This window comes from Squalius cephalus, assembly GCF_949319135.1.
Source record: "Squalius cephalus genome assembly, chromosome: 1".
Lineage (NCBI taxonomy): Eukaryota > Metazoa > Chordata > Actinopteri > Cypriniformes > Leuciscidae > Squalius > Squalius cephalus.
The window spans coordinates 34,216,615-34,231,111 of record NC_137122.1 but is presented as its reverse complement, the minus strand read 5'-3'; the positions used below and the strand labels follow the sequence as shown (position 1 = coordinate 34,231,111).

The 14,497-nt window shown below is 42.5% G+C and overlaps 1 pseudogene across 1 annotated transcript; it reads left to right on the top strand.

Moving 5' to 3' along the window:
* Positions 1-9,096: 9,096 nt before the first annotated feature.
* LOC307166210 (chymotrypsin-like protease CTRL-1) lies at positions 9,097-13,917 on the top strand (annotated as a pseudogene). Its single transcript, XR_013824034.1, has 7 exons — positions 9,097-9,159; positions 9,322-9,342; positions 9,438-9,600; positions 9,706-9,976; positions 10,071-10,216; positions 11,264-11,537; positions 13,778-13,917. The product of XR_013824034.1 is annotated as a chymotrypsin-like protease CTRL-1 (transcript).
* The last annotated feature ends 580 nt before the right edge of the window (positions 13,918-14,497 follow it).

The following is a 14,497-nucleotide window of genomic DNA, read 5'->3' as shown; positions in this document are numbered from 1 at the left end:
CGTTTTGATACTAACGTTTTTAGAACGTTTATCAATGACATGTTGGCACAACGTTACTTTGGTAACTTTGAGAGAACTTTTATCTAAGTTAATCAGCATCATGATAAAAGTGTCTAATTCATACAACAAGCAAAATGCACTCAACTTAAATGAATACTGCTATTTTCCTGAACATAATTATTTTATATTCTGGGATTTTTTATTCTGACCATAAAAAATATTTTAATGAAATAGTTAAATAGTGTCAGTGCATTGTGTCATTAGTTGTGTCACTGGATTTACAAATTATATGTTTCTGAAGGTGATTTGCAGAATAAAAAGCTGTATAACTCATTTGTAATGACTAATATTTTTTAACATAATAATGTTTTTTAAAACGTTTATCAATGACATGTTGGCACAACGTTACTTTGGTAACTTTAAGAGAACTTTTATCTTAATATATATTTTAACAATAATGTTTTTAAAACGTTCCACTAACAATGTAAGAATAACGTTTTAACGCTAACGTTTTTAGAACGTTTATCAATGACATATAACGTTGGCACAACGTTATAATAACGTTACAACAAGAACGTTTTTGATAACTTTTAGAGAACTTTCAGAGAACGTTAGCCAATGTTCTGAGAACGTTCCCTGTTAGCTGGGTAACTCCAGCTCCTGAAGAGTAATCGGTTCAGCCAGATATTCAGAATCTGAATCCGACAGCCGAGGTAAATCAAGATTGGATAGAAATGATACAGAAGAGTCAAGGTCACCACTAGAAGAGGTATAAAGGTTAGAATAAAAAGAGCGAAAAGTGTTATTAATCTTTAGGATCTGTCATAATGTCCCCAGATTGGGATTTCACCACAGGAATATTAGCAAACTTTTCACTGTTGCGTAATCTCAAAGCTAAAAGGTGACTTGGTCTACTCCCTTGAAAATAGTAATTCTGCCTGGATCTTTGAATCAAAAATTCTGCCCTGGATCTCAGTAATGAGTTGAGTTCAGTCCTAACCGCCATGATTTTGCTGAGTGTATTGTCCAAAAAAAATCATTGATTATCTCTTGTCAAGTTCTGAAGCTGCAATTCCAGTTCAACTATCTTTTTGTGTCGTTTTTTCTGGAGGAAAGCATATGAAATTGAGTTATTTCTTATAAAGCCTTTAACTGCATTCCAAAGTGTTCGAGGATCGTCCACCTAGCTTCGATTAATTTCAATAAACTTAGCAAACCTTTTTCTGAACTGACTGCAAAAGTTTCCGTCCTGCAACAGCTTAGAGTTAAATCGCCATCTAGGGGCCCGAGATGGCCGAGGGACCAAAGGTAAACTGCACAAATTACCATCATGATCAGACAGAGATAGGAAGCAAATATCCGCATTTTGAGCAGCTGAAGATAAAGAAGTAGAAATAAAAATATAGTCGATTCGTGAATAGGTTTTATGAGGGCCGGAGAAGAAAGTGAATGACCTAGTAGTGTGACGAACAATGAGGACTGGATGCAAGATGCAAGTAAAAGACTTTATTAGCTGATGTAGACAACAACAGGTCAGGCGAACACAAACACAGATGAAGACAGGTGACGCAGGGACTTCGACAGTCAACCCAGTGGTGGTGAATGGTGATCGGTGATCTCAGTGAAGCAATGCAGGAATCCAGGAAGACAATGAGGAACAAGAAGAATCCACAACAAGGAAGCCAGGAGACGAGCACGGAACAGGGAACACACACCGGTGAAGCCACAATGATCTGACAACATGAGACCAGTTACTGACAAGGGACAAACAAGTGGTAACAGCTGGCGCTGCTAATCAGTGGTGATCAGCTGCCACGCCCACACACAAACACTCACGAGACGAGAGAGAGACAGTGAATTCATGAACCGTGACAGTAGATACATTTTAGATGCATGGAAGTCGGGGGTGAATTCTCCTGTACGCAGGAGGAAGTTTGAGTCGGACTGCCACTGGACTATTGATCTTGGTGACAGTGAACAGGCCGATAAATTTGGGAGCAAGCTTGTTAGATACGGATCGGAGAGGAATGTTCTTGGTTGAAAGCCACACTTTTTGACCAACAACGTATACGGGAGGCTTCGACCGGTGGCGATCGGCCTTAGCCTTGGTGCCGCACCCCCACTTGGAGAAGAGTCTTATGGGCTCTGCTTCAAGTGTGGTGGTACCTCTGGACGAAAGCGTGAGCGACTTCCACCGAGGAACCACGACTTCGGATTCCGTACTGGAAAAAATTGGTGGCTGGTAACCTAAGCTACATTCAAATGGAGTAAGGCCTGTGGATGACACTGGTAACGAGTTGTGGGCGTACTCCGCCATTGAGAGTTGTTGACTCCAGGAGGAAGGATTCTTGGAAACCAAACATCGCAACACTCTCTCCAAATGTTGGTTGGCTCTCTCGGTTTGACCATTGCTTTGGGGATGAAACCCCGATGATAGACTGACACTCGCCCCCAGTAACTTCGGATGGATTACTGCAATGCACTTTATTTGGGGGTTAGTGGGTCCTCCATTGCCTGTCTGCAACTGGTTCAAAATGCTGCTGCTCGTATTTTAACTGGCACAAGAAAGTATGAGCACATTTCACCTATTTTAGCTTCACTCCACTGGCTGCCTGTTCATTTTAGGATTCATTTTAAACTCCTTTTATTTGCTTTTAAAGCCTTGAATGGCCTTGCCCCACTGTCCCTCGCTGAGTTGCTGCACCCCTACATTCCCAGCCGCTCTCTCAGGTCAGCTGACCAGCTGCTCCTGACAGTGCCTAGAACTAGGCTAAAACTCTTTTGCTGTTGCAGCTCCAAAACTATGGAATGTATTGCCACTACACATCAGACAAGCCACCTCACTGTTTCATTTGAAATCTCTGCTTAAATCCCATCTTTTTACTCTGACTTTTAACACCAGGTAATCGTGATTGATGTGATTTAAATGTGTTGTGTGGGCAGTGCACTTTATTTATTTATTTGATTTGATTTGACTTTACTTATTTAATTTTATGTTGTTTTATCTTATTTTATTACTTTTATCTTATTGTGTTTATCTTATTTTATTACTTTTATTCTACTGTGTCTTTTATTGTTGTGGTGTACAGCACTTTGGAAACCTTGTGTTTGTTTAAATTGTGCTATATAAATAAAGTGGATTGGATTGGATTGGATAACTTTCAAAACTCTTGCCAAAATTTTGACACAAATTGGGACCCCCTGTCGGAAACCACGTCCATCGGGAGGCCATGTAAGTGAAAGACGTGATCTACAACAGTTACCGCCGTGTCCTTGCCGGAGGGTAATTTGGGCAAGGGAATAAAATGAGCCGCCTTCGAGAACCGGTCCACGATGGTCAAAACGACCATCTTGCCCAGGGAGGGCGGGAGGGCGGTAATAAAATCTAGCGCAATGTGGGACCAGGGTCTCGAAGGGACAGACAGCGGTTGGAGTAACCCATCTGGGGGTCGATTGGAGGTCTTACCAGTGGCACAAACCGAGCAAGCCAAGACAAAACTGCGAATGTCACGAGCCATTAATGGCCACCAGAATCGTTGCTTTACCAAAAAACTGGTGCGGTTAACTCCTGGATGACACGCCATGCTGGAACAACGCCCCCACTGAATAACGTCGGACCGATACTCCTCTGGCATGAACAAACGATTCGGTGGGCAATCGGGCGGAGGCATTACCCCTTCTAAGGCCGTCATGACCTTCAATTCGATGTCCCATCTGAATGTGGAGACAAATAGGATCTCGGGTAAAATACACTCGGGAGTAGACGGGCGTTCGGATTGGTCAAAAATTCGAGATAAAGAGTCGGGTTTGATGTTTTTGGAACCCGGGCGGTACAAAACAGGAAAGTCAAAACATCAGAAAAAACCTGCCTATCGAGCCTGCCTAGAGTTGAGTCTTTTGGCGGTTCTAATATACTCTAGATTCTTGTGATCGGTCCATACAATAAAAGGTACCCCTGACCCTTATAACCAGTGACGCCACTCCTCCAGCGCTAACTTGACTGCCAACAACTCTCTGTTACCAATGTCATAGTTACGCTCGGCAGGTGATAAACGATGGGACAAAAACGCGCAAGGATGCATCCTGTCGTCTGTGGAAGAATGTTGGGAAAGAACTGCTCCTACCCCCACCTCTGACGCGTCGACCTCCACCACGAACTGACGTGATGGATCAGGGGCTACGAGGATGGGGGCCGAAACAAAGCGGCTCTTTAGTTTGGTGAATACAGCCTTGGCTGTATCAGACCACCTGAACGTCGTACTGGGGGAGGTCAAGGCAGTCAGAGGTGCGGCTAGTTGGCTGAAGTTGCGAATAAATCGCCGATAGAAATTGGCGAACCCCAGAAACCTCTGTAGGGCCTTACGGGATTCTGGACTTGGCCAATCTATCACAGCCTTAACCTTGTCAGGATCCATACGCACTCCCTCAGACGAGACGATGTAACCTAAGAAAGGAACAGACTGTGCATGAAAAACGCATTTCTCCGCCTTGACAAAAAGCCCATTCTCTAGCAACCTCTGAAGCACTCATCTGACGTGCTGAACGTGTTCCTGGAGAGAAGACGAAAAAATCAATATGTCATCCAGGTAGACATATGAACTGATCTACCATATCTCTCAGCATGTCATTGACGAGTGCCTGGAAGACCGCTGGGGAGTTGGACAACCCGAAAGGCATGACCAAGTATTCAAAGTGCCCCCTGGGGGTATTGAACCATTCATCACCCTTCCTTATGCGGACCAAATGATAAGCGTTACGTAAATCCAACTTTGTGAAGACGGATGCTCCCTGTAACCGCTCGAAGGCTGAAGACATCAACGGCAAAGGATAAGTATTCTTTACCGTGATGTTGTTCAACCCCCGGTAATCAATACACGGTCGCAGAGACCCATCCTTCTTCCCCACAAAAAAGAACCCCGCCCCCGCTGGAGATAAGGAATGACGAATGAACCCGAATGCTAGAGAATCAGAAATATACTTCTCCATATCCTCCCTTTCTGGAACAGAAAGCGAATATAACTTGCCCTTAGGCGGAGACTCACCTGGCAATAAGTCTATGGCACAGTCATAGGGACGATGCGGAGGGAGAGAAGCAGTACGGGACTTACTGAACACTTCCTTCAGGTTCAGGTACTCCTCGGGCACGTTAGACAAATTCACTGCCTCCTCCTGGAACACAGAAGCAGACACAGATGAACAAGCAGACACTAGACATGACTCATGACACATATTGCTCCAGGCAGATACTGAATTGTGACCCCAGTCGATTCTGGGGTTGTGTTGGATGAGCCAGGGGTGACTGAGCACCACTGGTGTAAGTGGTGAGTCCATGAGAAGAATGGTTATAGTCTCAGTGTGGTTACCAGATGTGATGAGTGTGATGGATTCAGTGGTGTGTGAAATGTTGGGAAGTTCTTGGCCGTTGAGAGCGTTGACGGATATCTTGTGCGTGAGTGATGTGACAGGGATCTGAAGTTGGTGAGCTAGTCTTGAGTCAATGAAATTACCTTCAGCCCCAGAGTCCAGTAAAGCCTTGGTGTCATGTGTGTGGGTTGCCCATCTCAGTCTTACCGGGAAGAGTGTAGATGATGAGGTCTTCTCGGCGGAGATCCCACCCGATAGTAGCCTCATAGTTACTACCGGGCTTGATCTTTTACCGGGCAGGAGTGTATGAAGTGGCCCACTTTACCACAGTACACGCAAAGTCCTTGGGATTTCTGCCTTTCTCTCTCCTCCCGGGAAAGCCGAGCTCTGCCCACCTGCATGGGCTCGGGCTCGTGATCGAAGACGGGGCTGACCGTGTCCCCGCTGCTGACCCGTGAGTCCTCCGCTCCGTCATAATGACGACTCTGACGAAAATGACCCATTCTGCTCAACCGAGCATCAACTCTCAGTGCCAGCTTTACCAGTCCGTTCAACCTGGGAGGAAGATCCATCATATATATTTCTTTCTGGACACGGTCAGCCAGCCCATGCAGGAACCTGTCCCACTGCACCTCCTCGTTCCATTGGCACTCTGCGGCCAGGGTGCGGAACTGGATGAAATATTACGACACGGAGCGATCTCCCTGGCGGAGATCGGCGAGTAGTCTGGCCGCCTCCCTACCCGCCACCGCACAATCGAAAACTCTCCTCATCTCCTCCGAGAGTGCCTGGAACGAGGTGCAGCATGGATCCTTGTTCTCCCACACCACCGTTCCCCAAAGAGCCGCCTTGCCCGACAATAACGTGAGCACAAATGCTATCTTCGTCTTTTCCTGGCTGAATGTTTGTGGCTGTAACGAAAAATGCATTGAGCATCTGGTAAGGAAAGCTCTGCAATAATCAGGCTCACCTGAATATCCCTCTGGTGTGGGTAGGCGTGGCTCATGCTGGAAATGCGGCGCTGGCGGGGTGGGCTGAACGGGCGGTGTGGGTGGCGCACTGGGACTCCTCAGATTTTGGAGCTGTTGGGTGAGCTCGGACACCTGCGTCACCAGAGCTTGGACCGCCCGACCTGTGTTGTAGGTGCTCTCCTCTTGTTGGTCCATCCGTGTGATACTGCGAGAAATGAACTCGTCCCAACTCACTGAACTCGCTGCATCCATGATGTGGACAGATCGTTCTGTGACGAACAATGAGGACTGGATGCAAGATGCAAGTAAAAGGCTTTATTAGCTGATGTAGACAACAACAGGTCAGGCGAACACAAACACAGATGAAGACAGGTGACACAGGGACTTCGACAGTCAACCCAGTGGTGGTGAATGTTGATTGGTGATCTCAGTGAAGCAATGCAGGAATCCAGGAAGACGGGCCACACCCACACACAAACACTCACGAGAGAGAGACAGTGAATTCATGAACTGTGACAAGTAGAAGGGTTTAGTTGGCCAAATATCCACCAGTGAGGATGAGGTTGCACATTGCCGTAATTTATCAGAACAAAGAGCTTGAGAGTGTGATTCCTTTGACCCAGATCTATCTAAAGTATGGGACATTACAGAATTCATATCTGCACCCATTACAATTTCAAAGTCAGAGAATTTCAAGAGATAAACTGAGAGTAAAGAGAAGAAAGCAGGGTCAGGAGTACATGGAGCGTAAACTGAAAGAAATACAATATTCCTATTCTCCACAGCTGTTTTTATGTGTGTTACTCTACCATCCAAGTCACAGCCTTCATCCAAAATAGTGATATTTGTCCTCCGCACCAAAATTAGGACACCTTTAGTTTTAGTATCCTTAGATGAATGAGATAACACTTCATAAAACTTATTGCACCTGCGTACATCCTCCTCTTTCAAATGGGATTCCTGAACTAAGGCTATATCAATCCTTCATCTTCGCAAAAAATCCAAAAAACTTGTGCGTTTGTGAGGGCCGTTTAGGCCATTTATATTGCAACTCAGAATATTAAGCTCAGTCATAAGTATCCAATTGAAATGCTGCTTGATAAAACAAAGTACAACTTAGAAAATGAAACCATTTGAGTCTACCATCAAACCACCCCCCACCCTTCCCATCACCATTTGGAGAAACATAACCATATTCCCATAAACTATGGCAGATCAAACCAAGACCAAACCTTGATCCCACTTAATATGATCCGTGGCGTCAACAGAAACCTGCACATTACTGAAGCACCAATATTGGCCCAGTGCTAACATAATGGCTAGCAAGTACATAAAAGTAAAAAAAATCATAAAATAAAAAAAATTAAAATAAAATAATAATAATAATACACATTTAGCTACACGTAAAAAATAAATAAATAAAATAATAAATAACTAGATAAAAAAAAAAAACTTGGCACACAACCCGATAAGAAATACAATAGGCCTATATTGAGAGCTCAGCCTTTCAAAAATTATGCCGTACAAAATAAAAGTGAGGTGAACTCTATAAAATAACAGTCACCTAACAAGTTAGAACTTAGTGCATCTCAGCAAATGATCAGCCGAAGTTCAGCGGGGGTTAGTGGCTAACTGGCAACCGAGAAAGTGTCTTGCTTCCTCTGGGGAATACAGCATCTTTGGTTCGCCTTGATTGAGAATGACCTTCAGCGTATCAGGAAATTCTGGATGCCAGCTTCCCTCATTTCCCTCCGAATTGGTAACGCACTTCTTCTTTTTGCAGTCATAGGAGAAAAGTCAGGAAAGAAGGATAGCGCTGCTCCGTCGCTTGTTTTCACCGGGGCATGCAGTCTAGAAGCCCGCAGAATGAGCTCCCTGTCCGGATCCTTCAGGCAATCCAACCAGACGCAGATTGCTGCGCCTGTTGCGGTCTTGTAAATCCACCACCTGTTGTTCAAGCGCGGCTAATCACACATCATGATCTGCGACTACTTTCTTTTGTTCGCGCATCTCACCTGTGAGAAGATCGAGTTTTGAGCATAGCGACTGGACAACTGACATGTGAGAGGCAAATTCACTCCGCATCGCCGTCAACTCGGTTTTTAAAATGTCCTCAAAGCGTGCAACAATGTTAGCCATTTAGTCAACCGTAACACTCGTGGTTCGGTGCCTTGGATCTCTTAATCAGAGAAGATGACGGCGACAGCTCTTGCTGTTTTTGATTGTGTGACATCTGGCAAAGTACAATTATTGAATAAATCTTAAAATTTACACCCAGTGGGAGCATATACAGGCTAAAAAGCATAGGACCCAAGATGGACCCCTGAGGGACCCCATATGAAACAGAAGCAGAAGATGAGGAGAACTTGCCAATAGATACTGAGAAAGTCCTATCATTGAGATAGGAACGGAACCAAAATAATGCGGCCTCCCTAATGCCCACCTGCTGATCAAGGTGAGTAAGGAGGATGTCTTATTTTAACACTTGTTTTTTTTTTTTTTTTTTTTTTTTTTTTACAAGTTTAGATTTCAGAGTTTGCACAGGTGACAATTACACATGACTGAGAGACACCAACATGTCCCTTAATACACTTTCAGACATACCGGTTGCTCAATAAAAACTTGAATGAACAATGAAGGAGTGTACAGACGGAGAGGTGAAGGCGTTAAAATGTGCTGAGAGAGTTTGTGAGCGTGTTGAAAACAGGTTAGCAGGGGTATTTAAGAGCAGGACTGCAGGTGTCCGTACTGTCAGAGATGAAGATGAAGATGAAGATGATCCACATACTCAGTGTAGCATTTATCGTCTCTCTTCTAATGATAGGTAAGACCTTTTATTGGATAATTAATGCTTTAAGATACCTAATAATTCATTTTGACTAACATAACTATTACTTACGTTTATGCAACTACGTTTTACATTGCATTTACACTTTTTTTCTCCACTGAAGTTATCTGTAACTGAACTTTGTTTCTTGTTTTTTAGAGTGTGACGCACAACTGGATGGTAACCAGTTTTTCAGCAATTTAAATTGCCAAATTCCATTAAAAATGACCAATTGTTTATCTAAAATTTGTTTTATTTACCTTGCCTATTGTCAGTGTGTGGCAAAGCAACTCGCAACACAAAGATAGTGGGGGGACAGGATGCAGCGGCTGGCGCTTGGCCATGGCAGGTCAGCCTTCATAGGAGCGGGGGACATTTTTGTGGTGGATCACTCATCAACAATCGATGGGTTCTGACTGCAGCGCACTGCTTTGATGAGTAATTATAATAAACCAACCCTTGTAATTAATAATAAAAAAAAATAATTTTCATTTAATTCAATTGATGTGGCGAATGCTTAGCACTTCTTCTACCATATTCCAGTACAACAACTGCTGGCCTAACTGTGTACCTGGGCCGACAGACACAGCAAGGAACAAATGCAAATGAAGTGACCAGAACTGTCTCTAGAATCATAAAACACCCAAGCTATGATAGCTCCTCTAAAAATAACGACATCACTCTTCTGCAACTGGCTTCGCCGGTGAATTTTACTAACTTTATCAGTCCGGTCTGTCTGGCTTCCTCAAACAGTATACGTTCTTCAACAAAACCTCCAGCTGGGTCACCGGATGGGGAGACATTAATACAGGCGGTAAGTATTTAATTTAATAACCTCGATTACAGTCACAGCATACTGTACTATTGCAATAGTTGATGTATATTTTATCATTTTATGTGTTTCTCAGTTTCCCTGCCTTCACCGCAAACTCTACAGGAAGTGCAAGTGCCTATTGTTGGAAACAGGCAGTGTAATTGTCTTTATGGTGTCTCAGAAATCACAGACAACATGATATGTGCTGGACTATTGGAAGGGGGCAAAGACTCCTGTCAGGTAACAACTCCCACTCTTCTGTTTGTGTTACTTCATATAGTTTTAATGGGCTGCTAATATTCTACAAAGTGTATAATTAAGAATAAGTAGAATGAGGGGTCTCTAAACTAAAACTTTCAAATAAACTGATAATGTAAGGTTTGAACTTTGACTAATGTAAGGGTATTCAACCTAGTGAATCAAGCAGAAATGTAATATTTATACACAAACCAGTTATTCAGTTTAGCTTTATTCAGAATAAATAAATATAATTGCTAATGTTTGCACTGTAATGAATAAGACGTAAGATTGTTTTATAGACCAGGGGTTTTGAAACTTTTTAATGCCAAGGGCCCCCAAATATTATGATCCCCTTCCGAAGGCAGCTATACATTTTAATTTTTTTCATAAAAGACCCATGTGAGCTGTGAGAAACAGTGTGGTATAAAGGCAACATGTTGTTTTCTAAATTAAATAATTGTATTTTATACTGCTAGGTGAAATTAACTCATTACTGAAAATTGAGCTTTTCACAATTCTGGCAACTGAACAATAAAGAAGGTTACAGATGAACAGATAATGATGATTCCCCATTCCTAAAATATCAATACAGCTATATATAGTTTATAATTAAAATATACTGTATATAGTTAAAATATTATCTGGAAAATATTAACTTTTTACTTCCATTTTGTAAAATCTTTTTTTCCCCTCATATGTTTTTGTGGACCCCCTAGAATCTTCTTTATTTTATTATTTTTTTATTTTTTTAAACCCCTGGTATAGACATACATGTGTGTGGTCATGTTGTAGTTTTCATGTGACAAGTCTTCCAACCATAACAGTATAATTTTTAATGATGAGTGTTGATCGTCCATAAAAAGAAAAGCACTAAAATCTTCAGGACATTTCCTAACATAAGACTAACTTGATGCTTTTAATGCAATCACAAGGAAGTCATCTTCCCATTATTCCTTCATATTATAAATTACAACTGTGAACTACAACTGGTGTAGATGTGTAGAACAGGTTACTTGGCATGTCACTAACCTGTTCTTCATCCTACAGGGTGACTCTGGTGGTCCTATGGTCAGCAAGCAGGGTTCGGTCTGGATCCAGTCTGGAATTGTGAGTTTTGGCAAAGGTTGTGCTTTGCCCAATTTACCTGGTGTGTATGCCAGAGTGTCTGAGTACCAGAACTGGGTCAATGCGCAAATCACCACCAACCAGCCAGGCTTCATTACGTTCACCTCCAATGGTACTGACGGTGACCTGAGCATCAGCTGTGCTGATGTGCCTGCCATCCAGACAACTACTGCCCCTACAACTACACCTGTCCCACGTAAGGTTCCTTCAATTTATAAGATCCTGAAAAAACATGCATGCATTGTTCACTTGGTAATTTGTCCAAGGACTTTTGCTTGATTAAAAGTGTGCTTGATTTCAAAGTTTTTTACTTAAATTCAGCTAAACACTTATATTACTAGTGAATAAAATTCATGTAGTCGATCGGTCAATGAGCGACGGCTCATGTTTCCATCACAGGGAGCCACAAAATCACTTTCCAGAACATTCTCATTCCCGGTTCCATGCTGGTGGAATGCTCTCCCCACCCTCATCCGGAATGCAGAATCCCTGATAACATTCAAAAGACAACTGAAAACTCATCTCTTCCGTGAGCACTTAACCTCATAAAAAAAAAAAAGTCTTTCTTTTTCCTTTAATCCTCCCTTATCGGGCTTATGCTACTCTGAGAAATGCCTGAACTTTTTATTTTGAGCACTTCTTGTGTTGTTTTTGCCTCTTCACGATGACTAGCTTAATTTAGTCCTAAATTGTAAGTCGCTTTGGACAAAAGTGTTCATGTTAGTTCACAGTGCATTAACTAACAGCTAATGTTAATAACCTATATACTATTATGTATAATATACACTCACTGTGTGCTGAAATACTACTGAAAATTCATGATCCTAACCTTTACCTCCATACTGAAATATCAGTTGTCCAGACAGCGATTCATCTTCTCTGTGTCATTAAAATACTGGTGTCTGGGGACAATATTTTTAATTTTTTTCAAGTATCTGTACTTTATCAGAATGTTTTTCTTTGGAAAACTTTTACTTCACAACATTCCAAATCATGTTGTGTGGTGTACATTTGCTGCACTACATTTCGTAAATAAACGTTTTTTCATATTATTATTATTATTATTTTACCTTTGATATTAACAATCAATTTCTAAATACATTAGAAATTTTGTACTTACTTGCTTGCACTCAAGTAAAACATTGAATTGCTTTTATTTAAATAAAAGTAAAAAAAGTACTAGATTTCCAATGTAGTTAAGTATTAAATGAAATTCAATATGAAATGTAGTGCAGTAAAAGAACGACATTATGCTTTGGAATTTTGTGAAGTAAAAGTTTTCCAAAGAAAAACACTCTGATAAAGTACACTTGAAAAATGTAATTAAGCAGAGTAAAAATACTTCACTATTGTCCGCCTCTGCCAGGGATTTTAGTGAATGCGATAAATAAATATATACATGAACTATATTTGACTATAGATGAACATCTTGGTTGCGTATGCAACCCTCGTTCCCTGAAGGAGGGAACAGAGACGTAGTCGACGTCGACTGAATGGGATCAACTATGGAAAGCGCCACTAGAGCTGCCACCTTCCAGTGCCTGGATGAAAGGCTCCTGACCCCCCGCAATTATGAGGCGGTGAAGGGCAAGGGGATCACCGTAGGGATCACAACATATGGACCCAGCCTAACAAAGGTTCCACCAGTGCATACGAGTGATAGGCCTGGCTTCGGACGTTCCGCCATTACCGTTGCCGAAGGGTATGGAGGAACTCGACAGGGTTCAGCTAATAAGGGGAACTCACTGGAGCAAGAATTGAGCATGTATCCAGTCCATAGGAGGGGAATAGCGCAGCAAGCCGACACTTCGAACCGTGCTTACAGTGAAACTAGCTTCATGTGAAGGGAGCCCACGGGAAGCAACGGTTCGACACATTGGCTAGTTCTCTAGCGAATGTGTATAGGTGTCTCCCAGCCCCCAACTCTATTTAACATCTGTTCAGCGAGGCACTCTGTGTCAATGCCTAGGAGGGAGCAATTCCCTTGCTTAGGAGGAGCTCACCGCCCAGGTGGGCACGTGCAACTTGGGAAACTTTCTCACCAAGATGAAGGCAACCACATGTAGTTGGCCAACCTCTGCTTGGAAACAGCCTTCCCTTTTGCTGGTTTCCGTAACAAGACAGAGCTGGTCTAAGGTCCAGGCTTTGCATTCTGATCATGTAAAACCGCACTGGAATGGACAGAGAAAAGCCAGGACTGGGTCTGCCTCCTCCGGGGCAGCGCTTGCAGCCTCACCACCTGGTCCCTTAGGAGAGGTAGGAACCTTGGGCACATATCCAGGCCAGGGTCACAGGTGTCATGAGAGTTAGCCGGCCCAAACTCCAGGCACGATTTGTTGACCAAAAATGCGGGCAAGTCCCTACCCTCTAGATAGAGACCAAACAAGCAGGAGAACTGTTTCTTTAAAAACAGAATTTTTAACTCATTGCCTGTAGGGCTCAAGGGAGGTCTCTGCATCGAGGTCTACCACGACCCCTGGGAGCTGGACGATTTGGGTAAGGATTGCCGGATCGAGGATATCGTCACGAGCAACCCAGGATTGTTCTTCTGGTCCGAAGTCCTCCCAGTGGACTAGGTAGGCTACTCTAATCTGGCACCCCATCGTCGTGAGTCCAGAATGTCTATAATTAATTATAAATATACAGATAGCCTATATATCAAATTTAAGAATAACCTACAAAATTAATTCCACATCGAATAATCCGTTCGTCCACCGAACTGACCATACGATCTTCTTATCAACTCTCAGGGAGTATTTTTATTCTTATAAACTCTCAAGAAAAGCCATTCTTCTGGCCATGAAGCATAACCTTTTTGTTCTATAAGATTACTAACCTGTAGGTTAATCAACAATGTAAAGCTTGTAGCTTAAGATCACACATTTAAGAGGCTTTTGAGCAGCAGACAGAGACAATCAAGCGTATAATGGGTTTTTAATAAATGAAACTATAAACATACAAATACATTTAACAAAGAATATATATATATAAACAGTAACGGAAGTAAATAAAGAAAGAAAGAGCAGATCACAGAATGGCAAAATATCACAAACAGTTAACCTGAGAGAGCCAGCAAAGAATCAAATCACCTTAAAGACAACCTTAAACGCATTTAAATCTCGATAGAAATAATACTTGCATGGGACTTTGTTGCTT